We start from the raw sequence: 26,193 nt of genomic DNA, 5'->3' as shown, positions 1-26,193 counted from the left end.
CACTGGACTGTAGCCCGCCAGGCTGCTTGGTCCATGGGATTCTCCAGGCAAGAATTCTGGAGTGGGCTGCTATTTCCTCCTCTGGTCTATAGTTATCAGTTCAGTTCAGTCGCTCAGTCGTGTCTGACGCTTTGCGACCCCATGAACTGCAGCACGCCAGGCCTCCCTGTCCATCACCAACTCCCGGAGTTCACTCAAACTCACGTCCATCGGGTCGGTGATGCCATCAAGCCATCTCATCCTCTCTCATCCCCTTCTTCTCCTGCCCCCAATCCCTCCCAGCATCAGAGTCTTTTCTAAAGAGTCAACTCTTCGCATCAGGTGGCCAAAGTATTGCAGTTTCAGCCTCAACATCAGTCCTTCCAGTGAACACCCAAGACTGATCTCCTTTAGGATGGACTGGTTGGATCTGCTTGCAGACCAAGGGACTCTCAAGAGTCTTCTCCAACACCACAGTTCAAAAGCATCAATTCTTTGGGGCTCAGCTTTCTTTATAGTCCAACTCTCACATCCATACATGACCTCTGAAAAAACCATAGCCTTGACTAGACGGACCTTTGTTGGCAATGTAATGTCTCTGCTTTTTAATATGCTGTCTAGGTTGGTCATAACTTTCCTTCCGAAGAGTAATCGTCTTTAATATAGCTATAGCTGTAAATAAATTGTTGGTGAAAAGTGAAAATTTAGCAGGATGCTTAAAAAAGACTAAAAGAAGATAATACTTGACTTTTTATCATTCTGTTTAATATTACCATGTGCTAACAGTGATGATAGTAGTGGTTTAGTTGTGAAGTCATGTCCAGCTCTTTGTGACTCCATGAACTGTAGCCTGCCATGCTCCTTTATCCATGGGATTTTCAGGCAACAATACTGGAGTGGGTTGCCATTTCCTTCTCCAGGGGATCTTCTCTATCCAGGGATTGAACCCACGTCTCTTGTGTCTCCTGCATTGTAGATGGATTCTTTACCACTCAGTCACCAAGGAAGCCCTGTATTAACAGTAGTGGGCTATCTTTTTTTATATGTACATATATTGTTATTGACATGCCTTTATAAGTAAAAAACAACAACAACAACAACAACAACAAAATCTGGACTTGTTTTCAGTTTTAGTCCATTTAATGTTTTGTATTTTTTCTGATAGAAAATGTATAGAAATGACTACCATATCCATTACCACATTTTCCCTGAAGTTTACCATTAATTTTTATTTATGAGTGTGAATTCTTTACTCACCTTATCTGTGGTGGTGGGTGGGTGAGTTTGGCAGACTAATCCAGTTAGATCTTGTTTACTCTTTCCAAGATACTTTGTAGTGACCAGATGAAAAAGCAGAGACATTACTTTACCAACAAAGGTCCGTCTAGTCAAAGCTATGATTTTTCCAGTAGTCATGTATGGATGTCAGAGTTGGACTATAAAGAAAGCTGAGCATCAAAGAATTGATGCTTTGGAACTGTGGTGTTGGAGAAGACTCTTGAGAGTCCCTTGAACTGCCAGGAGATCCAACCAGTCCATCCTAAAGGAAATCAGTCCTGAATATTCACTGGAAGGACTGATGCTGAAGCTGAAACTCCAATACTTTGGGCACCTGATGTGAAGAACTGACTCATTGGAAAAGACCCTGATGCTGGGAAAAACAGGGTGGAGAAGAGGGGGATGACGGAGGAAGAGACGGTTGGATAGCATCACTGATGTGATGGACATGAGTTTGAGTAGGCTCTGGAGGTTGGTGATGGACAGGGAAGCCTGATGTGCTGCAGTCCATGGGGTCACAGAGTCAGCCACGACTGAGCGACTGAACTGATTTCTATTACAAACAATAACTGTCTAGGGTTCCTTTGTTAATTCTTTGAACAAAAAAAGAAACATTGATGAATTACTTGAGTAATACAATATGGATAGCATTCTAATCGGATTTCATTCATAATTATACAAATATGTAGCTACAATATAAGCGTGTTAAGCATGCTGTATGCAAGATAATAGATAGGCTCACAGAGCTCTGGATAACCCCAAGAGCTAAGTCATATTTGTCTGTTTCATCTAATGCCTTCTCTGGATTCACCACTTTCTTCCTAAATTGTACTTGCTCCTTGCTGATTCCCTTTGGCTATTCTCTTTCATTGACCTCTACGTTGTTGTCATTGTTGTCAAAGGTTTATAGAGTTGTTATGGGCTCCTTTTAATGGTATTGCCAGGGCTTTGTTGCAAGTTCCTGTCATTTTAAATTATGTATTCATTTGGCTACTGTTTATCATGAACTTCAAGTTGGTAAATTTTACAACAACTGTGAGAAACTTCAGTTTCATGAACTTTTGAGCTGTACTCCAATGTTTTAGTATATACTTCCAATATTAATTTTTTATAGAGGGAAAAATTACTTTTGTATTGACACCTACTTTAATGAAAAAAGCCTCATGCTCTAATTAAATTTAATTTCTAAAAATGAAATTATAAAAAACTTTAATAAAGTTTATTAACACAGTGAGTAATATATAAGACAAATCAACGTATTTTTGAAAGGACTCTTTTAATACCATTTAAAAAATGACCAAATATACTGAATAGACATCATTGTCACTCAATCTCTTACACTTTTCCACTTATGCAGAGATTTCTCTTCCCACTTAATTCATTTTTATGTTTTTGGGATTATTTATGTCTGCATTATTTTTGTAATCCTGAAAAATAGTAATTAGAAAATATTTTTAGTTCTGTCTCTCAAAATGGTTATTATTCCCTATGGGACTGTGTTCCTCTATACATACATGCTTTTATTGAGATACAATTAACATGCAATTGAATGTGTAAATTTTGAGTGCTTAGTTTTAATTGTTGATAATTGTCTACAATTGTGTATCTACTATCTAAAACAAGTATAGAATATTGCCATTCTCCCAGAAAGTTCCCTGGGCTCCTTTGTAGTCTGCTTTCCACTCCTTGCTCCACAACTATGCTCTGATTTCTTCTGTGATAGGTGAAGATCGCCTATATTTTGGAATCATGCAGTAGGTATTCTTTTGGTATTTCTTTTCTGGCTTCTTGCATTTAATGCAATGTTTTTGAGTTTTTTCTTGTTGTATGTACCAATGCATTTCTTTTTATTGCTGAGTTTTATTCTATTGTATGAATGTACCACAATTTGGTTATTTCTCTGTTGATAAACATTTGGCATTTTTCTAGTAAGAAAAATACTGGTTATGTGAGTAAGGCTGCATAAAATTTCTTGTACAAATCTCTTTTGGACATATGCTTTATTTCTTTTGGGTAAATACCAAGTGAGAGGTTAGGTGAAAGTTGCTGTGTGGATGTATGTTTAACTTTTTAAGAAACTGCCAATCAGTTCTTCAAAATGGTTGTACTGTTTTGTATCCCTGTGGTCACACAGAAATGCTCCACATCCTTACCTTACCTTACATTTGTTTTTGTAGTCTTTTTTAGTCAGTTTTTGTGGGTATGAAAAATATCTTATTTTGGATTCAGTTTTCATTTTTCTGGTATAGCACAATATATGATTTATTTTTGTGAAATATCTGTTCAGTTGTTCTGTCCAATTAAAAATAGGTTGTTTATCTTTTTATTGTTGGTTCTTGTAGAATTTCTTTGTATATTGTAGATACCAGTCCTATATCAGATATATACCTTGTAAGTGTTTTCTTCCAATTTATGGTTGTTTGTTCATTTTCTTAATAGAGTCTTTTAATGAGTAGGGACATTTACTTTTAATGAAGTTAAATTTATCATTTTTTTTCTTTTATGGTTGGGGCATTTTGTGTCTTGTCTAAGAAATCTGATGTTCATTTAATTTTAAAAACCTCTTAATTTGTGAATTCCTTCTTCCCAACATGTAAATTCAGCAGAAAGAAACAGATCTATACCACCTTAAAATTTTAAAGCTACTGTAGCAAAACTGTTGCTTACATGGTCAGGGCAAGTAAGATAAATAAGCTTACTGAACCGTTTATGAGATTATAAGGAGTACTGAGGTTAATAGCTAAATGGAAAGTTCAAGTTTCACTTAAAGCTATTCAAATTCAAATTTACATGCCCGGAGATGGATTGGCCAGCTGGGGGAGTTTGTAATCCCTGCCTTAAAGAACTACTGAAATAGAGTTTTATTAAATGATTTTTGTCCTATGACCGCTGCTTAAAGCATGAGCTCTTTTCAGGTGAGGAGGAGTAGATTAAAAGAAAAAAATCTAGTTTCTCAGATATTCTGGCCCTTTTGCCTTTTTCTACAGTGATGATGGTTCATAAGGAGAGAGATATGGCTTTGGTGACTTCATACCCAAAGGAAAGACTTGAAATCTTTGGGAGGCTTGTTGTCTGATTCCTCTATCTGCATGCGTGCGTGCGTGTGTGTGTGTTGATGTCCATCCCTCTGCTGCTCTCCAGGGTGATGTCCCAGGCCCACCTGTTGCTACTTGGCTGGCAACTGTGGCTCAAGTCTATGTCTGCTATTACCTGTACACTGGCCTTTGTACTTGTGCACTCCATCAGAGCCAGTGGAGTCACCTGGATGACTGTCTTATCTTGGTCCTGCTGATGCTATAGAAGAGCCTCATGAGGTCTAGCTGTGACTGCCACATGAACATAGTCTGGCTATCTGGCTGCTTTGCATCACTCTCTGTTAAAGCAACCTGACCATTTCTCTGATCTGTTCTCTGGCAAGGTCCAAATCCAGATCTTGGGAAAGATGAATCCCAAGACATCCCCCCTGCTTGGCACAATGCACTGCTAAGTTTACCCTGGTGGAGATCTCTATCAGGTGCAATCAGGGAATATCAGAGATCTCTAAGAGCTTGGTTCTTGTTATATACAAGGAATGACTTGAGAAATTTATAAAATCCTCTCTGGAGATAATAGCAGGTTTGCAAGACTGTAGTCAATGCAAAATCCTATTTTTGACTTACAGAAATTGAATATTACTTAGGCTTTTTTTCTTTGCACTCCTTCTGTACTGAGCCAAAATCTTCCTCCTAGGCAGAAGGATACTTAGGCTAGCTGAGGTGAATGCATTCAGAAAAGTGCATTAATAATTTATAAAATATTCTCCCTGTTACTCATAAGAAATAGAAATAAGTCCACAGTGTTAAATCTACTGTGTTAATCTCAGTGGACTTAAACAGTAAATAGCAATAAGGTGTATGATTACAGTGCTTAAGAAACATGCATCTTAGTATGGAAGAGAGAATTAATAGAAGTAAAATACATATAATAAGAGAATAATCCAATGTGCTTACTTCATAGGAATGATGATTTACATATGCCATTCTTAAGGCTGATTGCATCCTTGCTGTACCATGGCATGGGGTCAGTCACTACCCTGACAATAGTAATAATGGTGATTGTATGGCTGAGTCTCTAGCTATTCCTGTGGTTCTTTTTCTGTCCTGGCTTTTCAGCCCTGGAACTGTTAGAATCATAGAGAGTTCTGGTATCATGCATTATGTAGCATGGGAGAAAACTTCACCTGATAGTCAGCTGCTATCTCTATGTCACCACAAGTCGTTCTGAGATTAAAAAGTCACCTTCCAGAGACCCTTGGCTGATACTGGCTTTAGAATATTATTGTTTGTGAGATGTCAGAATGCCATGGGTGATAGATGGATTGTTTTTAATTCTGGAAAGTGGTGTAACTGAAAAATTCAAAGTAATACCTGTATATATCATAAATGCAGATTTCAAATGGAAATGGAAAGATCATTTAGAAAATTTAAAAATTATTGGTCTGAGAAAAAACAGAAAAAAATGTTTTTTAGGATTTATTTTGCATTGCTCATCTTAAATGGGTTCCATTGCTTACAATAAAAGGTCATAACACTTTGATCCGTTGTCTGAAAGGGGAGAGTATGGAAGAAAAATTATATATTTTTTAACTTGGAACCCGGGCTGCTCTGCTGTTGTGGCAACTTTAAAATACGATAGATTGCAGCAGGAGCAATACCACCATGATAAATGAAAATTTTCCAGAGGAGCTCTGCTGATCAATATTGCTAGTGATCCATAAAGTGAGGACTCTCTTAGCGGGGTTTGACGTGGTTAGAAACTCAAAGCAAATTCGTGCATCATAGTACTTCTTTCCAGGTGATCCCTGCCACTCTAAAGAAGGGGAGAAGAATCCCCATCTGTGGCATCAAACATCTTCATAAAAGCAGAATGTCCATGTTGATGCTGACCCCATAGACTGCCTGGCAGTGCTAGAATTTTCCCTTAAGATAAATGTATCATTAACCGTGATGGCTCTAAAAGAATGTTTGTGGTCTTTGGGGGTCAATAATCTCTAAGTATATGGTAGCATAATGAACTACAGATGCTGTGAAAGCACTTTTGCAGACATCTGGCCTATAAGTTGTCTTTTAAATGGCCTTAAACCATGTACATGGCCAAGTCAGTAACTTCAGTGGATCCACTCCAATCGTTAGTCAGTATGATTATTAGTTCTCTTGGTAAAAATGTTCCAAATCCATTTTTATTATATTAACATTTTTGTAAGTCCAGAATCAGCACTGCCTTACCATGGAGCTCAAGTCATTTTCTAATATAAAGTCTTGAATTTTAAGTGCCTTCAGGATTAAATCCTTTACATAAATGGAGAATAACCAGAGAAAGAAAAAGTACCACTTGGCTCAAAGATATTCCTTGGAAATGGAGGCAAATTGAATTTGCTGTTAAAAGATCTTTGGGATGACTCTCATGTGAACATAGAGTAAAAAAAATAATAAGGCTGATTGACCTTTAGTTTTTGCTTTAGGACTATGTGTGTTTTTTGTGTGTGTCTTTATGGAAAGGGCTTCCCTGGTGGCTCAGATGGTAAAGAATCCACCTCCAATGTTGGAGACCTGAGTTTGATCCCTGAGTTGGGAAGATCCTCTGGAGAAGGGTATGGCTACCCACTTCAGTATTCTGGCCTGGAGAATTCCATGGACTGTTTAGTCCATGGGGTCACAAAGAGTTGGACACGATTGAGTGACTTTCACTTCACTTCATGAAAAATCTCTGGTTCACAAGGTTCCAAATCTTAATTAGTGTTGGGTCATTTCCTTTGCTTCAGAATAGCAAGTTTCCATTGCATTAAAAATGCATCTTTTACCTTAAGGACCGTTTCTTGCCCCCAGCTTGCTTTCTAAATTGTAAGTGTCCAATAAAAACGTGTGATGTGTGGAATTGTCCAACATGGTAGCCATTAGTCCAAAAGGGTAGTCATTAGTTCAGTATGGTAGCCATTAGTCCAATATGGTAACCAAGCATGGTACTGCACACTTGAAATGTGTCTATTGTGAATGAGGAACTGAGCTTTAAATTTTTATTTAAATTTGGTAGCTTACATTTAATAGCCTTGCATGGCTAGTGCACTGATACACCTACCGCAGGCCACGGTGTAGACTGCTCTGTATGCTGCACTGTACGGAGCAGCAGAGCTCTAAATACTGTCCCTCATTCCTGTCACCGTCCTATTCCTCTTGATGGACTTTAGGTCAGAAATGGCAACATGTGATTAAGAAAGACTTTTTACTCAATTAATCATCTTAATCCCTTTACCACTCATTTTGGATGGAAAGGTCTTTTGTTTGACACATAAACAATAGGACAGTTGGCTTTTTTGAGTATAGTTTGGAGTCTGTATTATTTAATCTCATTTTCTCAAGTTAGAAGTGATCAAATACTTTGAAGTTTTCTAGTTTGTATAGAAAAGGAGACTCACCTTCTATTTAGGAAATTTAGTGGAACTTTAGAACTCTCATTATTCACATTTTTGAGTGGTAAATACAGTTGATTAAGAGGGTATATCCAAAAAACAAAACAGTATGTCCAAAATATTTAGCAAGGGACAGGTTGGAATTATCTGCCAGTGTATGGCTTCCCAGAATTAAAATAAGAGAATGGGTACCAATTGTAATTTAAGAGATAGTTTCCTTTTATATCACATGTACACACTGATGAATACTCTCTAAGGTATTATTCTTTAATAATATGAGAAATAGAAAATAGAAGTTTGCTGTGACCAGGTCCTCAGAATCGAATACTTCTTACTACAGTCATGATTTATTTGTTATAGACTGAATTTTAAAACTGAATAGACTTTGGAGAAGGCAATGGCACCCCACTCCAGTACTCTTGCCTGGAACATCCCATGGACGGAGGAGCCTGGTGGGCTGCAGTCCATGGGGTCGCTGAGGGTCGGACATGACTGAGTGACTTCACTTTCACTTTTCACTTTCATGCATTGGAGAAGGAAATGGCAACCCACTCCAGTGTTCTTACCTGGAGAATCCCAGGGATGGGGGAGCCTGGTGGGCTGCCATCTATGGGGTTGCACAGAGTCGGACACGACTGAAGCGACTTAGCAGCAGCAGCATGCTCTTCTTTAAAAGTATTTTTCAGATTCTAATTTATATATGGTGAAATGCACAGACACCAGGTGTATGGCTCAGTGAGTCTGATAAATGTGTATCTATTTATCTCATATTTCATGCCTCTAGGAACTCCAGCATTTCTCATGTAAAACAAATTCAAGCAGCATAGTCCCTCTTTCCAGGTGATCCCTGCCACTCCCCTCTGCCACCTCCACTTTTGAGGAAACTCTGATCTCCATAACCACTGCTCAGTTTTTTTGTTCTCTTTTCTGTGTCTAGATTCTTTTTTTCGGCATAATGTTTAAGAGATTCATTCATGTAGTACATCTGAAATTTGTCTTTTAAAATTGTCATTGTATACGTATATCACAACTTGTTTTTACATTCTTTTGTTGGTAGATATCTGGTTTGTTTCATTTTTAGCTGTTATTAAAGCTGCTGTGAAAATTCCTGTTCAAGTCTTTTTTGTATATGCACTTCCATTTTTGTTGGTAAATTGAAGGAGTGGAATTGCTGGCTCACAAGGCTGGTATATGTTTAACTTATTAAGAAACTATTCAACTGTTTTCCTAGCACTTGTATCATTTTGTATTCCCTCCAGCAATGTCTGAGCATCCCAGTTGCTCCATGATTTCTCTTACATTTGGTGCTGTAAGGGTGTTAATGAGTATATAGTGGTATCTCTGGCTTTAATTTACATTCCCTAAAGATGAATAATGCTAAGTACCTTTTCATGTGCTTATTGCTCATTCATATATCTTTAATGAAGTTTCTGTTCAGTTCTTTTACTTAATTTTATAGTATATATGTATGTATATATATGTGTATATGTATATATCTATATATATAGAGTCATTTCTATCATCTCTAGCTCAGCCATTTTTTTTTTCATTTTAAAAAAATTTATTTATTTTGTATTGAAGGGTAATTGCATTCCAGAATTTTGCTGTTTTCTGTCAAAACTCAACATGAATCAGCCATAGGTACGCATATATCCTTTCCCTTTTGGGCTTCCCTGGTGGCTCAGATGGTAAAGCGTCTGCCCGCAATGCAGGAGACCCAGGTTCGATCCCTGGGTTGGGAAGATCCCCTGGAGAAGGAAATGGCAACCCACTCCAGTACTTTTGCCTGGAAAATTTCGTGGACTGAGGAGCCTGGTCCATGGGGTCGCAAAGAGTCGACTTCACTGAGTGACTTCACTTTCACTTTGAAATTCCCTCTCATCTCCCTCCCCACCCCACCCCTCTAGGTTGATACAGAGCCCCTGTTTGAGTTGCCTGAGCCATACAGCAAATTCCCGTTGGCTATATATTTTACATATGGTAATGTAAGTTTCCATGTTACTCTTTCCATACATCTCACCCTCTCCTTCCCTCTCCTCATGTCCATAAGTCTTTTCTCTATGTCTGTTTCTCCATTGCTGCCCTGTAAATAAGTTCTTCAGTACCATTTTTCTAATGAAATCTTTTGATGAGCATATTTTGATTTCCTAAGGTAGCTGTAACAAATTACCATACACTTTGGGGCTTAAAACAGTAGACATTTATCCTCTCAGATTTTTGTAGGCCAGAAGTCTGAAATCATGATTTTAGCAAAACTCCCTCTGAAGAATCCTTTTTTGCCTCTTCCTACTTTCTGGTAGCCTTCAGCAATCCTCGCTATTCCTTGGCTAGTACCTGCAGTATTCCAGTTTCTACATCTGTCTTCACGCTGCCTGCTTCTTTCTCTGTGTCTGTGTTTCTGTGTCTCCATGAGTTACATGGCCTTTTTATAAAAATATCAGTCCTTGGATTTAGACTCTTCCTAAATCTTAAGGTATGATCTGATCTTAACTAAGTCCAATAAGGACTCTGAAGTTCTAGTGAACAAGTCATGGGGAGACACTATTCAAGATAATAGACTTGTCTATTTATTTTCTTAATGAAATCTTTTGTTAAACAGAAGTTTTTCACTTTGATGAAATCCAGCTTATCTGTTAATTGCTGATGCTTTCTGTGCTCTGTATAATAAATCTTTGTAACTCAAGTTCTAAAAAGATATCCTCTTGTGTTTTCTACCAGAAGTTTTGTACTTTTTAATTTTACATTGAGGTCTATCATGCCTTTTGAATTTCTTTTTGTTTTTATAGCATGAGAAGGAATTCAAGGATTATTTTCTTTTACATATGGACATCAAATTTTTTCAGCATGATTTATTGAAAACATTATCTTTTGCACTTTGAATTTCTTTGTCAAATTTGCTTTTGTCAAAATTTATTGAACAGACCTCTTTTTCTAGACTCTCTGAGCTATTCTTGTATCACACTGTCCTGATTACCCTGCATTTAATGGTAAGTGTTGAAATCTGGTAGTGTAAGCCTTCCATTTTCTTTCTTCGCTCCCCTCATCTTTTTCAGAATTGTTTTGACTATTGCAGACTTTTTGCACTTTCTTTTAAAGAGTACTGAGTTTTTTTTTTTTTTTTTGATCAGGCAGATACTGGAGGATTATCATTTTTCTGTTAAGGTTTAGTTTTAAGATTTGTTAAGATGGCTCTAGAGTGGCCATTACTTTATAACTAGAGTGGTTCCACTTACAAGGCATGACCTTTCTGGCTTGTATTCTCTTGGAGTTTCACTCTGGATGGTCATAATCCCAGGCTTGTGTATGACCTCTGTACTCTATCTGGCTCCTACTCCGCTGGAGCTGGTCTCTGCTGATCTCTTACAGTCTGGCTCAGTGTGTGCACAGCTTAGTAACTGGCCCAAGTTGATTCTTGGGAACCATATGCAGATTCCTGGAGCTCTTCCCCTGCATGCACATCTATTTTCTACCCCTGTGTGGTGAAAACTGTGGCTGTGTCTTTGAGCTCCATTTGTTTCCCTATGTTTGTGCCTCAGCTAGGAGGGTACATTTAAGCATAAAGCCAAGGTTACCTTCTTGCAAGGATCACAGTATCGTGGTATCTGTTGTCCAGTGGCCAAAAATAGTTGCTTTCTCCGTTTTTTTCTAATATTAATTATAGTTTTACATAGAAGTGGTTAAGTCTGATAGCCATTTCTGCATTGTGGCTGAGACAAGAAGCATGCACTATCCTTTTGGAAACTGTATTACCAGTCAGATTCTTGATGATATCTATTTTTAAAGGATTCAATCTATAGAAAATTGAGGCAAGGTTCATGATATAGAAGTAAAGATGTGGAAAGACCACAGGGTGCACTTAAAGAAGTTTGGTTACTCCTGGCAATCACAGAGATTGTAATCATTTTGAAATATCATACCACAAAGCCTGCCTATTTCTGCTTTCTTCTATCCATTATACTTTTTGCTAATAGATTTCTGAGGCATTGTCCAGTGTACAGGTGTCCACTGGTGTATTTGTTTTAAACTGTTGAATTTTAATAAAATTATTATGATTTTCTCCCAATAGGTAGTTATGCCACCAACAAAACACTGCTTTCAGGAAAAAAAAAAATCAGGCCTAGGGGTCTGCCTGCTCTTAGTGTTTTGCAAAACTACTTGTTACCTCCTCAAATTCAGACAGAAACAACTGCCTTAGAAAGACATTTTTAGCATTTTAAAAGATATCTTTTCCATGTATTTGACCTATTCCTGCCTTGGCAGAAAGGAAGGAAAATGAATTGCTGCAGTTACTGTAGCACCTTTAACTTATTCATAATACAATTTTAGAGATCTATAAAAAAGTGGTTGAAATTTATGTTGGTCAGGTAACCTTTATGACTCATTGCTTAGTTATGGTTAAGAGCAGATACAATATTATTATGCCATTTAGAAAAGAAGATAAAGAGCCTTGTTTAGGAAAATAAATTTCAACATCAAAACAATAGGTATGCATTTTGAACCTAATGTGGGCCAGTTTGGATTTTAACTTTTGGGTGTGGAAGAGACATTCATTACTTAAAAAAGCTCACTATATACAATGACTAGGATGATTTAGTCAGTATTCCTCAACCATGTGTATTGTATAAACCTTTTCCAAAGGAAAAAAATTCTTTCTGACTCCCATTATATATGTAAATTATTTGTATTATATTGTTCCTTAAATTTATGTAAATATAAAATAAAGTATAAATTCTTTGTGCTAATAGCACATATACTAGTTTTAATCAAAACATATTTAAAATTTAAAAGCAAACAAAGCTGTAAATTCAAATTAACAACATTAGTTTCACACGATAGGTGATGTTTTACTGAAAAGCTTAAATTGTTTACAACATAAATGTGGCAGTGACTGCTATGATGCAGGTTCTTTTAAGCCCTCAACTGTCTCATCACTTTGCTGTGAATACTGCAAAACCTTTCTTGGTATTTATCCAGTACTGTAATTTGATCATCTCTTGACCTGAAAGCAATCATGTGTGTGTGTGTTATTTACCTGTATCATTTTATATTTGTCTCTGTCAATTATAATAGTACTGTTGGGGTCAATGTAGTTAAAAACAAAAATATTAAAGCAGTCACTGAAATTTGATGAGAGTGCTCAAGAAGGTGGCTTTCCAGATGTGCAAGAGTGTATTAATACTAACGTTAAATTTTTGTATCAAAACAAGTCACAAAATGATACAATTCTTACAGGTAACTTATGGACTCTTAAGAATTCATCCATGCACATACAATTAATAAACCGTTTTGTAGAATGTATTTAAAGAGGCAAAGATTAGATGCAGGGAGATTAGAAGAATACTGCAGTAGTCTAGAATTGGGGTATCAGGAGCTTGAACTTGAGTGGAAGTAGTGGAAATGAAAGAGTTAGTGGGTGGTGACTGGTCACTGGCCCCAAAATTCCAGTTTGTTTGAAAGATTTTTTTAATTCATTTAGCCATTCATTTCTTCATTTGGTGATTCATCACTGAGGAGACTATCTTCTGTGATGACTAAAACATCTTATTTTTGTCATCTGTCATTTCCTCATAAGATTATTGAGTATGATCTTGGTACATAAGTTCTTGGTAAATGAGGATTATTATTAATCCACTCACAATTATTGAGGCTGAATTTTAAATTAAAATTAAGTTTTAAATTATCAATATAGTTTTAAATTGTATCAGGAAGTAGATTAAATTGGGGTAGGTAAAGCCTGAGTACTGTTGGCAAGGTGTTCAGAGTGTAGTGAAGGACACTGATGTGGAATCAAGTAGTTTTCAGTCGCTCAGTCATGTCTGACTCTTTGTGACCCCATGGACTGCAGCACACTAGGCTTCCCTGTCCATCACCAACTCCCAGAGCTTTCTCAAACTTATTTCCATTGAGTTGGTGATGCCATCCAACCCTCTTATCCTCTGTTGTCCCCTTTTCCTCCTGCCTTAATCTTTCCCAGCATCAGGATCTTTTCCATTGAGTCAGTTCTTTGCATTAGGTGGCCAAAATATTGGAGCTTCAGCCTGAGCATCAGTCCTTCCAATGAATATTCAGGACTGATTTTCTTTAGGATTGACTGGTTTGATCTCCTTGTAGTTCAAAGGACTTTCAAGAATCTTCTCCATCACCACAGTTCAAAAGCATCAATCAAGTAAATACCCTGCAATCTGCTAAGCTTTGTGGTTCTGAACTCTACAGCTGTCAGTTGACTGGCACTCTGAGGAATAAATCAGCACCTCTGCCAACTCTAGTGGGATCTTCAGGAGCAGGGTGCTTGATTAAGCTGGAACTCGGAAAGCATTTAGGTGTTTGTATGACAGACCGACAAGGCAAGGAAGGACATTCTAGGCTGACACACAGCATTTGCAAAGATATAGGGAGTTCAAGAGCATGTGTACTTAGAGGCATGCAAGTAGTTCAATATGGTCAGACTGTGACACACACATGGGAGTGTGGGCTGGGATGCAGTTGGAAAGGTAGTGACAATAAGGCAGTGGTGAATTCCGAGAATCCGAATGGAAACCTGACCTGTGGCATCTGTCTTGCAAGTGATGCCATTTGTTATGGGAGGAGCTGAGAAAGCCAGGGTTAACCAATGCAGCCAAGCCCAGTTGCCAGGTGCTGAGTAAGTGCAAAGTTGCTTCAGTTGTATCTGACTCTTTGCGACCCCATGGACTGTAGCCCGCTAGGCTCCTCTGTCCATGGGATTCTCCAGGCAAAGATACTAGAGTGGGTTGCTATTTCCTCCTCCAGGGGATCTTCCTGACCCAGGGGTTCAATCCTGGAAGGCAGCCGAATCTGTGTCCCCAGATGTCAGGCAAATCATGTCATCCTGGGCAAGAAGAGCAGAAATAGTATGGTCCTTTTCAGTGGAGTCGTTAAACAAACTTTTCACCGTGATCAGAGTCCTGACAGCACACTGAAGTAATGATAGTTTTCAAGTGAAAAATTCATTAAGTTGTGTTAGAAGTTTGAAAAATCATCCAAGAATGGAAAGAACTTTGAAATATTAAGAGATTATTATCAGTAGAGAAAATACACAGAAAATACAGTACCAGAAAATACACATTTTGTATTAGTATTTCTGGATGGAACTGAAACACCTTTTGGAAAGCATTTATGTTTTGATATTACTCAGTATTCACATCTTGCTATCATACTTAAGATAAAATAGAATTTTTTTGGCTTTACATACTAGTACTCGTGTTCTTCATCAGTATTTATGAAGAGAAATCTTTAGTTCAGTTCAGTCCCTCAGTTGTGTCCGGCTCTGTTTGCGACCCCATGAACTATAGCATACCAGGCTTCTCTGTCCATCACCAACTCCCAGAGCTTATAAAACTCGTGTCCATCGAGTCAGTAATGCCATCCAACAGTCTTACCTCTGTTGTCCCCTTCTCTTCCTGCCTTCAATCTTTGCCAGCATCAGGGTCTTTTCCAATGAGTCAGTTCTTCCTATCAGGTGGTCAAAGTATTGGAGTTTCAGCTGCAGCATCAGTCATTCCAATGACTATTCAGGACTGATTTCCTTCAGAATGGACTGGTTGGAGCTCCTTGCAGTCCAAGGGACTCTCAAGAGGCTTCTCCAACACAACAGTTCAAAAGCATCAATTTTTCGGCACTCAGCTTTCTTTATAGTCCAACTCTCACATTCATACATGACTATAGGAAAAACCATAGCTTTGACTAGATGAACCTTTGTCGGCAAAGTAATGTCTCTGCCTTTTAACATGCTGTCTAGGCTGGTCATAGCTTTTCTTCCAAGGAGCAAGAGTCTTTCAATTTCATGACTGCAAACACCATCTGCAGTGATTTTGGAGCCCCCCAAAATAAAAGTCTCTCACTGTCCATTGTTTCCCCATCTATTTGCCATGAAGTGATGGGACCAGATGCCATAATCTTCGTTTTCTGAATGTTGAGTTTGAAGCCAACTTTTTAACTCTCCTCTTTCACTTTCATCAAGAGGCTTTTTAGTTCTTCTTCGCTTTCTGCCATATGGGTGGTGTCGTCTGCATATCTGAGCTTATTGATATTTCTCCTGGCAATCTTGATTTGAGCTGGTGCTTCATACAGCCTGGCATTTTGCATGATGTATTCTGCATATAAGTTAAATAAGCAAGGTGACAATATACAGCCTTGACATACTCCTTTCCCAATTTGAAATGAGTCTGTTGTTCCATGTCTGTTTCTAACTATTGCTTCTTGACCTGCATACAGATTTCTTAGGAGGCAGGTAAGGTGGTCTGGTATTCCCATCTCTTGAAGAATTTCCCACAGTTTGTTGTGATCCACACAGTCAAAGGCTTTGGCGTAGTCAATAAAGCAGAAGTTAATAAAGCAAAATCTTATGGTCACTTAAAAGCATTGATCTGGGTGATCGTTGCAAATAATTCTGTTTTTATGACATGTTGCATATCATTTATATATAATTTATCACCTCTGTTTTCTTCTAATACAGTTTTCATTTTCTTTAGTACCATCGTTATGTATAAGTAACATGAAAAAATAAACACAGACTGTTTTTTCTAATTATGACTATAGTGCTTTAGTTGTCTTTAAAATGTTCGTTCATAGTTACCAAGGTTACCAAAGGGACACATAAATATTCTTCAGAAATGTAGTTAATACAGTGGTACAGAATAACCCTTCCCAGATGGTAGAAAAGAATAAGAGAAAAATTTTACAAAGATCATGATGAGAACAGGAAGTAATGTAATATAAATTCACTCATGTGGCACAGATTGAAGTGTGTGTGGGGAGGTGTGGGAGATGCACAAAATTAAATTCTCTCATCACACTCTGAAAATTGCCATCTTGCAGTCATCAAGTCCTCCTCCTTCTCAGATGTTGAAGCTCTGCTCTCAGACCAGCAGAAGAAAATTTCATAGTTCAACATATTCCCACTTAGTTGATGAACTCACTTACAATTGTGGCTGCTAAAAGCTGTTGATGTGCATGTGAAATGACTGTTCATATCTACATCTGTTAGAGAAGTGTTTTATTCTTCCTGTGACTTTTCTGTCATGCATAGTGTAGTAAAAGTGTAAGTATTTTAGTTCTGCTAGAAGAGTTGTAGATGTGTCCCTGTATCTGGCATTGAGGCTTGATTATCTATTTATTCCAATTTATATATCAGTTTACACACATCAGTTTGAATTCTTTGAATACCAAAGTGTGTGTGGTATTAATTGGGCACTTACTGTGTGCCAAGCACTGTTCTAAGTAGTAAATGTGTATGTGTATATATATGTGTGTGTGTGTATATATATGTGTGTGTATATATATGTATATATATATACTAATCCTGAAAATGACCCCATGTACTATTATTATTATTCCCATCTTGTAGATAGTAATAATAGATGGGAGCCAAAGCCCAGAGAGGTTAAATAGTTTGATTAAGCTAAAAAATGATGGCAATAGCATAGACATTCAGTATACACTAAAAAATGATGGCAGTAGACATTCAGTATACACTCACTACAGAGTGCACATGCATATTCAAAAATGCTTATTCAAAATATACGTCCATTTGTGCTGTGAAAGATTGGTACTCACAATTTGTAAATTTCCTGTGTAATTCATATTGACATTACTTACAAAAAACGTTTTTCCCAACGAGTGGTCGTTGTTGGGTTTTCAATATAGTCAATGACGTGAATGTTCTTACTGACCTTTCAAGGTGTGCTCCACTGACATAATTTCAGACATGCTTTGTGCTTTGGGGAGTACCAGGATACCAAATTCTGGTACTGTATTATCAGTGGGTTTTATTACCTTTATTAAAGAATAGTTCATCCTACATATTCTGGATACTAAAGACAGGTAGAAAGATTTGATATTAAATGCTTTGGACTTCACTTTTTAGATAAATTTTTGAAATGAGAGAGAGAGAAACTCTGTGGGTTGAGGTTTGCTCCTGTTGTCTTAGAGTGGAGGCTTCTGTGAAGAGCATTGACAGCATTACAATCAAGTTACCTACCCCCTGCACAGGTTTCACAAAGGCCATCTTCCTCTTGGAGCTCACATCTTTTGGAAACTATTCCCCACTGATTTGTGCCTCTACTTTAAGATGATTTTAGGATACTGTAATAAAACTGGCACAGTATAAGTCCTTAATGCTGAATAACAATCTGAATTGATTTAATGTAGACAATCTAATCTGTTTAGTTCTGTGAGAAACACTGAAATTCTCAAAAATAGGACAGACAAGTCAGGACCTTAAACCATCAGAAAACCAAAATGTAGTTCTAGTCCTCCAGAAATATTTGAAACAGTATCTGGAATGTGAATCAACTTGTTAAGAAAAACACTTCAGGTTATTCTTCTGCAGTGTTTGGTTTCAAGGCAGCCATCCAGATGCACAGCGATGGTGATCATGAGATGAGATGGTTTGAGAAAGTGTCCACAGGACATCTGGCTCCTAATAAGCAGTCACTAGATGCTAGCTTGTGTGCTCGACGGGCAGCTGTGATGGAGAGATTAAGAGTGTTTTCTTGTGGATAACCTGAGTTCAAATCATGGCAGAACCATCTATCAGCTAGAAATCCTAAACAGTGGTTCTCAACCACGGACAACTTTGTCCCCCATGGCACATTTGGCAATGTCTAGAGACATTTTGGGTTGTCACCCTTCAGGATGGGCTTCTATTGGAGGCCAGAGATACTGCTAAGCATCACACAGTGCTCTGAACAGCCTTCTCCTTGCCCCCTCCCCCCTCACCCCCGCGTTCCGTGAAAGAATCATCTGGTTTGAAATGTGAATAGCACTGAAGTTGAGGAGCCCTAGCCTAGAACAAGTAACATTGTCTCTCTAAATAAGGACAATAATAGTGCCTCCTTAGCAAATACAAAGAAAGGACTTAGGAAAGTGTCTCACCTACAAAGCACATCAGAAATACTAACTCTTGTTATTCGTTAAACAGTTATTTGTAGGAGATTCACTGTGTGTCAGGCACTAGCCTAGGTGCTAGGTGTACAGTTGAAGCGGAAGGATAACAGTCCCGGTCCCTCCCTTGCTGTTTCTGGCTTCAGGGGTCACTGCAGAGATGACACCCCTCCTTAGGGGCAGCAGCATCTATCCCTGTTGGGGCCACCTTGTGCTCTCTGTGCCTCCCTCGCCTTGAAGTACAAGCTCCTTCTTCATCTCTTTATAAAAATCTCTCATTTAGAAAAATCCACCAAAAGCAGAAAAATATTAGCCCCAGCTTTCTCCTTCCACTCATCTGAATTTGAGCATCACAAACTCACCTGATCCACATGCAGACACTGTCAGTATCTCCAAGCATCTTTTGCCAACGAGGAAGACTTTCATGCCAGTGGCTCTCACTTAGAGAATGCTCTTCACTCTGGGACCTCTTCTCTTCCTTCTTTATGGCTTTGCATATCTTAGTCTTTCTCCATCAACATTGGGACCCTTGAGTTTCTTCTCTCACCTCCTTCCATTATCTGCTCAGTGCTGCCAGCAGCACCGCAGGCTTCTGCCCTTGCTCCTGTAACGTAGTGTGACTCAGGGAGGGAGCGTTTCCATTCCCTTTACAGGTGTTGTTTAGGGAGGAGACATTCTTAGGTCCTAAGTACGAAGATTAAATGTGGTTTAATCTAGAGGCCAAGCTGTAAAGAGTGGTCTGTGTCAGCACATGTAGGCTGGGGTAACTGAGGCTTTGTATGCCAACCATTCCCAGTTCCTGAGTCAGTTCTGACCAGGACAGAGAGTTTATGGGGACCTCACCCCACTAGTGTGGGGGTACAACCCATTCGAATTCACCGTGCCAATGCCTGGAGCCTGGTGTTGTGCAGCCATATGCCTGCAAAGTCATGCCTCCTCCTTACGTCCCACTCTGCTGGTCTAGTTCATATAACTGGGCCTCTGCTTTGGCTTTGTCTTAGCCCCACAACTCTCTGAGTAACACAGTGTCCCTGCAAAGGCTGATCACAGAACCATGATCTGTTCCTGACCACCTGACTAGACTTTCCATTCCCACCTCCCTCCCTCCCACACGCCTTATGCTTCAGCGGTATAAAACACTGGCAGGTCCATGAAGGATCTGTGCTTCTGTGTATCACGTGCTTTGTACAGATTGCTTCCTCTGCCTGGATTGCCTGACTTGAGCCGAGCCAGAATTCCTGTTTACTTCTTTGACTGTTAGGGATTGAACTGTTGGCTCCCTTCTTCAGGATCTAGTCTGCAGCTTGCTCAGTTATTCCATCCCTCTACTTCATTTTGGCTTTCATATTTCTCCCTTGCCCATTGAGGTGCCGGGTGTTCTGAGTTCAGCCTCCTGGATTTATGAAACCAGAATTTACTGGATTTAAATCAGCCACAGCATACTGCAGTAGGTTGAGTCTTTTCAGGACCTAGCCATCATGTGAAGTATTGCTTCTGAGTGAAAATGCAGGCCAAAGTCCTAAAAACTGATGGATCAATGATGTTTTAGAAATAGCAACATTTGTAAATTGCAGATTGACCAGAGCAAAAATGTGTGTGAACTTATATACACAACACACATGAACACATACTATTTATCTTTGGCACTTATGCTCATACTTTATGAAATAAGAGAGAAAAATGAAATAAGAATACTAAAAATAAGAATTCAGAATAAAAAGAAAATTAAAGTATATTTCTAGTGAATGACTGTGAAGTTGTGTAGATAAGGGAGAGAAGGTATGCAAATGAGGAAAATGTGAGTGAATCATTTGCTGTTGATATTTAAATAGGAAATATTACTGTTGATGTTTGGGCTTAATTTCCTAAATTGGAAATATATCTTTGGAATATATGGACAGGCATATCTAAATGTGGCATTAAGGTGGAAATACCCATTTTATCTTCCGAATGCTAGAAAGAAAACAATTTTGTGGAACTAGAATATGAACAAAGAGGAATAAATATATGACGTAGGGTAACATTCAAATAGGAAATTCTGGAATGAATTGAAGCAGCTTGTTTTAGGTTATACTCAGATATTGTGGTTTCAAAAGAATTTCAAACTCTAGCAATTTTCCTAACTTGGACTAATAGGACTGGTACTTATAACACTATGGGCCACGCCTCAGGACCTCTGCGTAAAGCCGAGTGCGCTGCCAGTTGTCTTTGCCTGGGTAGCAGGCATTGCCTGGGGCTGCACAGTGAGCTCAGGGTTGTATGCCTTGCTTCAGTGGGGAATTAAGAGGGGAAGGGAGTGACACTCTCACTCAGCCAAGGTGGGTATGTTGTTTTATCTTGCAGACCTTGAAAAGGAAAATTAATTCAACTCTTTTCAACAAGTATTTTTCAGACTCTTTCTCTCTGTCTTGGACTATAATCGCCAGTAGTTAGAAATTGAAGAGAACTAAAAGGTGCAGTTGTTGCCCTCAAGGAGATAACACCAGTTTTTCTGAGGATGTAAGACTGGCATATAAAGGAATTAGACAGGAAACAGAGAAAGATATAAGAGAGCAAAAGCACTACACTGAAAAACAGTGAAAAAGTCCATAATAAACAATCAGAGCTCTAGACTACCATGAAAGCAAAAGAACTGTCAAGAAGGCAGGATGTGACATGTTAAATCCTGATTTCTATATAAATCCAGGATAATTCTGATGCCTGGTTCTCCTCTCTTTTAAAGGGTGTAAAATGTAGTGAGGAAGCTATCTGTAGACCATTGTGTAGACGTTTTGCCTAAATAGTTTTTTTCATAAGAAAGAAAACCAAAAACATTAATTTATCAAAATGTTCTGAACATTTTGTGTAGGTCAACTCACAACTATCCCAAAACTGACGGTGGAGCTGAGGGAAGACAGGTCCAGTGCTTTCATTTGGTTCTAGAAGGTGTTTTTTGCCATTCAATTAGAAATTGTTTCCTCTGACATTCTGGAAATTGGTGACATTTCTAAGAAAGTCTCAAGCCACAGTGTAATCACGTGAGGGGAAAGTTTTGTACCTCTCATTAACTGAGACCCTCTATTACTCCTTTTTCTAGGAACATGCTCATCTCAGTGCTACAAAAGACTGAGTTCTTTTCATAAATCTAGATTCCCTCTCCATACTTGCCAGTTTATATTCCAAGGGGAAAGGAGAGAGTCTTTGGTTTTAATATATAGCAATATAAAATATTACGGTAAATTTTTTTTACATTTGTTTGGGTTATCATCTGTTCTACATTTTAAATAATAAGTATTAACCTAAGTGCAATGCAAAGGAATATTTGAAGGCAAAATAAATCTCTAACTTCTACTTAGTTATTTGAGCAAACAACAAACACTGTTTTGAAAAGGCATAGAAGTAGATGGGAAAATCATCAGTGAACAAGACAATTGTCCACATATGTATTTTCTACATGAACTGTGCCAAGAAGGAGAATTACAAAGTTGATCCCTGCACTCGGGAAGCCTGTCACAGAGTGAAGGACAACAGGATATGCCCCCAATATAGATATTAACAGCAGTGATGAAAGCGAGTTAATGGGAATTATCTCCCCCTTTTTTGATTCTATAGCATCTAGACCTGCTCTAATTAAGCAGATCATTACATTTTTTGGTCTTACATTCTCAACATAAGTATAACTAAAGATATAAAATAATTTCTTTTTTAAAAAATTATTGTAGTTGATTTATAATGTTGTGTTAATTTCTGCTGTACAGCATAGTGACTCAATTATTCATATATCTTTTCATATTCTTTCCCATTGTGGTTTATCACAGGATATTGAATGTGGTTGCCTGTGCTGCACAGTAGAACCTTGTTGTTTATCCATCCTACATATAATAGTTTGCATCTGTTAATCTCAAACTCCCAATCTGTCCCTCCCCTATCCTCCCTGTCCTTTGGCAACCACAAGTCTATTCTCTATGTCTGTGAGTCTCTTTCTGTTTCATTGATAAGTTCATTTGTGTCATATTTGAGATTGCACATGTAAGTGATATCATATGGTAGATGTCTTTTTCTAGTTTATTTCACTTAGTATGGTAATCTCTAGGCCCACCCACCTTTCTGCGAATGGTATTATTTTATTCTAAAAGAATTGCTGTTTATCTAAGGGAAATTTTATCTACATTTGTTGCTCCTAGGGTTTAGTAAACTGTGGCCCTGTGGGCCAAATTTGGGGCCTGTTTTTTATATGACCTTTTGAGCTACACCATCAGGCAAAAGAGCCCCATGGCCTTTGAGAGGGCCAAGCCCATGGCGTAGAAGAGCTACTGTTTCAGAGAAGGGTTCCTGGCATAACAGTGATGAAGCTCCCGAACACAGTCCCACTTCCAGCCCTGAGCCAGCCACCCCTGCTGTGGCAGCTCCAGCTCCAGGGAACTTGGCTGCTGTGTCAAAGTCCCTTGAAATGGCACTGGTTTGGAAGCTGTGGCTAGGAATAAGTGAGATGAGTGGTCCCAGTGCAGGGACCTGGGGCTGCCATTTAAAATTTTTAAATGCTGCTGTGGCTCTGTCAATTAATAGGTTCAATTGAATGTTGGAGATACATAATAAAAATCTCATCTTGTATGTTTCTTCCTTCTTTTTACACTAATAAATCTACTAAGCCAATCTAAAACTAACATGCTGCTGTGCTGCGCTTAGTTGCTCAGTTTTGTCTGACTCTTTGCGACTCCATGGACTATAGCCCGCCAGGCTCTTCTGTCCATGGGGATTCTCCAGGCAAGAATACTGGAGCGGGTTGCCATTCCTTCTCTAGGGCATCTTCGCAACCCAGGAACCTTGGTCTCCTGCATTGCAGGCAGATTCTTTACCAACTAGCCTATGAGGGAAACCCATAATTGACTATATTCCCTATGTATACTTTATATCCCTGTGACTTATTTATTTTGTAACTGAGAGTTTGTTCCTCTTAATCCCCTTCACCTGTTTCGTCCATTCCCTTTGGGTAACCACAGATTTATTCTCTGTATCTGTGAGTCTCTTCTGTTTTGTTTTGTTTTTCAGATTTCACATATAAGTGAAATCATATGATATTTGTCTTTCTCTGTATGAATTATTTCGCTTAATATAATACTTTCCATGTCTATCCATATTGCTGCAAATGGGAATATTTCAAATTTATAGATGATGGAAAGGAAGAATGAAGAATTAAAAATTCTTTTTATTTTATGGCTGAGTAAATATTCCATTGTATATATGTACCACATCTTTTTCCATTCATCTATTGATGGACATTTAGATTGCTTCCATATCTTGGCTATTGTAACTGGTACTGCAATGAACATACGGAGATATATATATATATATATATATATATATATATAGTGAAAGTGAAGTCGCTCAGTTGTGTCCGACTCTTCGCGACCCCATGGACTGCAGCCTTCCAGGCTCCTCCGTCCATGGGATTTTCCAAGCAAGAGTACTGGAGTGGGGTGCCATTGCCTTCTCCAATATATATGTATACACACATACATATACATATGTAGATTTTCAATTTATGTTTTTGTTTTCTCTCCTTAAATATCTGGAAGTAGAATTTCTGGATCATATGATAGTTCTAGTTTGAATTTTTTGAGGAGACTTCATACTGTTTTCCAGAATGTGTGCATCAATTTACATTCCCACCAACAGTGCATGAGAGTCCCCTTTTCTCCACATTCCTACCAACACTTGTTCCTTGTTTTTTTGATACCAGCCATTTTGACAGATGTGAGGTAGGGCTACATCAGAGCAGAAAGCTTTTCCAAAACAAAAAAAATCCATGAACAAAATGAAAGGCAGTCTACTGAATGGGAGAGGATATTTGCAAACAATATATCTAGTAAGGAGTTGATATCCAAAATATATAAAGGACCCATAAAATTAAAAAAGCAACCCAATTAAAAATAGGCAGAGGACTTCAATTGGCATTTTTTAAAAAATTATTTTAACTGGAGGATATTTACATTTTGAAAGAAGACATCCAGATATACAGAAGGCAGATGGAAAGGTACTCAATATCAGTAATTATCAGAGATGTGCAAACTGAAACCAAAATGAGATGCCACCTCACATTTGCTGATACTTGTTTTAAAGAATGACTCTTCAAGGAGCATCTGAGGAAACTTGGAGAGATGTATTACCTAGGGAACAGGCTAATAAGCTGCTGTAACAGAGACACCTCAAATGTAGTGTTTAATAAAGGAAGAAGTTATTTTTCTCTCACCTTAGCAGGCTAGAGGCAGGCCATTGCTTTCTTGGATGATGGGTATCTTTGCCATGTGAGATTATTCAGGGTCCCACAATACACTTGTCCTCATTGAAGAACTTCACTTACTACTGCAGTATCCTGATTCCAGTCTGAGGGAAAGGAAAGTGGTGAGCAGTCGGTCTCCTTTTTAATATTAAAATCTGGATCATAGCACGTATCACTTCTACTCCTTTTTGCCAGATCGGAGTCACTTGGCCTCTTTAGCTGGAACATAGTTCCTAGCTGAACAGCCATGTGCCCAGATGAAAGTATGGAGTTTAATTGCTAAAAAGAAGACAATTATTGCTAATGGAGGAAAATGAGCAGTCTCTGCACAGTAGATAGTTCACTGTATTGAATTATTCCTGATCTTTGTTGCTGAATGCTCACTTCATAGCAAGTGCTCAATATATATTTATTGAATTAATTAAAGTGAGCCAGAAACTGGAGGCAATACTTAGCAAAGGAAGGAGCACTTAAGGAGAAACCCAAGTCTTGAAATGGGAGAGACCTAAGCTTGGTAAGATTAGATTTAAGGCTCCTGGAAATGAGTAGTGGAGATTAAGGTGAAGTTCAAAGATAACCTTAGACAGTGAGTGAATCTTCTGTGCTTTATCTAGGGATAGAATCCTCACTTAAATAGTGAGTGTAATTTATAAAAACTCATAGGAGCAGGAAAAACTCCAGGAGGATGATAAAATAGGATGGAGGAGGGTATGAGGATGAGTGGGAGTTGGAGTGGTATCCAGTCTGCTAATGAGGAAAGTCCAGTAACCCCTACAGTTCAAAGGCAGGCAGGCATCATTTGATGGATCTAGCATTCTGACACTTTTTAACAGGATTCATCTATTCCTGAGGATTAGCAGAGAAAATTGGCAAGATCCTGTCTGAACATCAGAGCTTCAACCAAACAGATGGGTGTGCAGGACAGAATTTTGAGTTCTAGGCTAGAAAACTGAAGCAGCGGCTCAACTTTGTAGATTGGGCCAACATAGCAGGGCTGGGAAATGATTTATTTTAGAGGCTGTATAAATTCTCAGAGCTATTTTATTATTATTGAATCTCTGAGCAGTAAGACTTAATTCTGAGCTTCACTTTTAGTTTTCTGGCTTAATTATCATAACTGGTTCAGAAATGGAGGGGAGATAGATACGGGGCCTGGGGAACAAGGACAGAGGTAGACTTAAGGGCTGGTGTCTGAGACTCTGGATTGAGAAACTGATTATGCTATGCCCTGTATCCTTTGGTACTTTATAATGCTGTTTTCTTTCTTGCAGTGAAAATAATAATCATAAAAGAGCACAGTTTCAATAGGGTGATAAATCATGATAACTGA

At 38.3% G+C, this 26,193-nt stretch overlaps 1 protein-coding gene and 1 non-coding gene across 3 annotated transcripts in view; both read left to right on the top strand.

Moving 5' to 3' along the window:
* Positions 1-26,193, top strand: part of NELL2 (neural EGFL like 2) — a 460,840-nt gene that overhangs the window by 96,101 nt on the left and 338,546 nt on the right. The window lies entirely within an intron of this gene.
* Positions 9,373-9,444, top strand: TRNAC-GCA (transfer RNA cysteine (anticodon GCA)). The gene has a single exon. It is a non-coding gene; the product is annotated as a tRNA-Cys (tRNA).

This window comes from Bos mutus, chromosome 5 (genome assembly GCF_027580195.1).
Source record: "Bos mutus isolate GX-2022 chromosome 5, NWIPB_WYAK_1.1, whole genome shotgun sequence".
In the NCBI taxonomy this organism is placed as follows: Eukaryota; Metazoa; Chordata; class Mammalia; order Artiodactyla; family Bovidae; genus Bos; species Bos mutus.
This window is presented reverse-complemented; position numbering and strand designations above follow the sequence as displayed.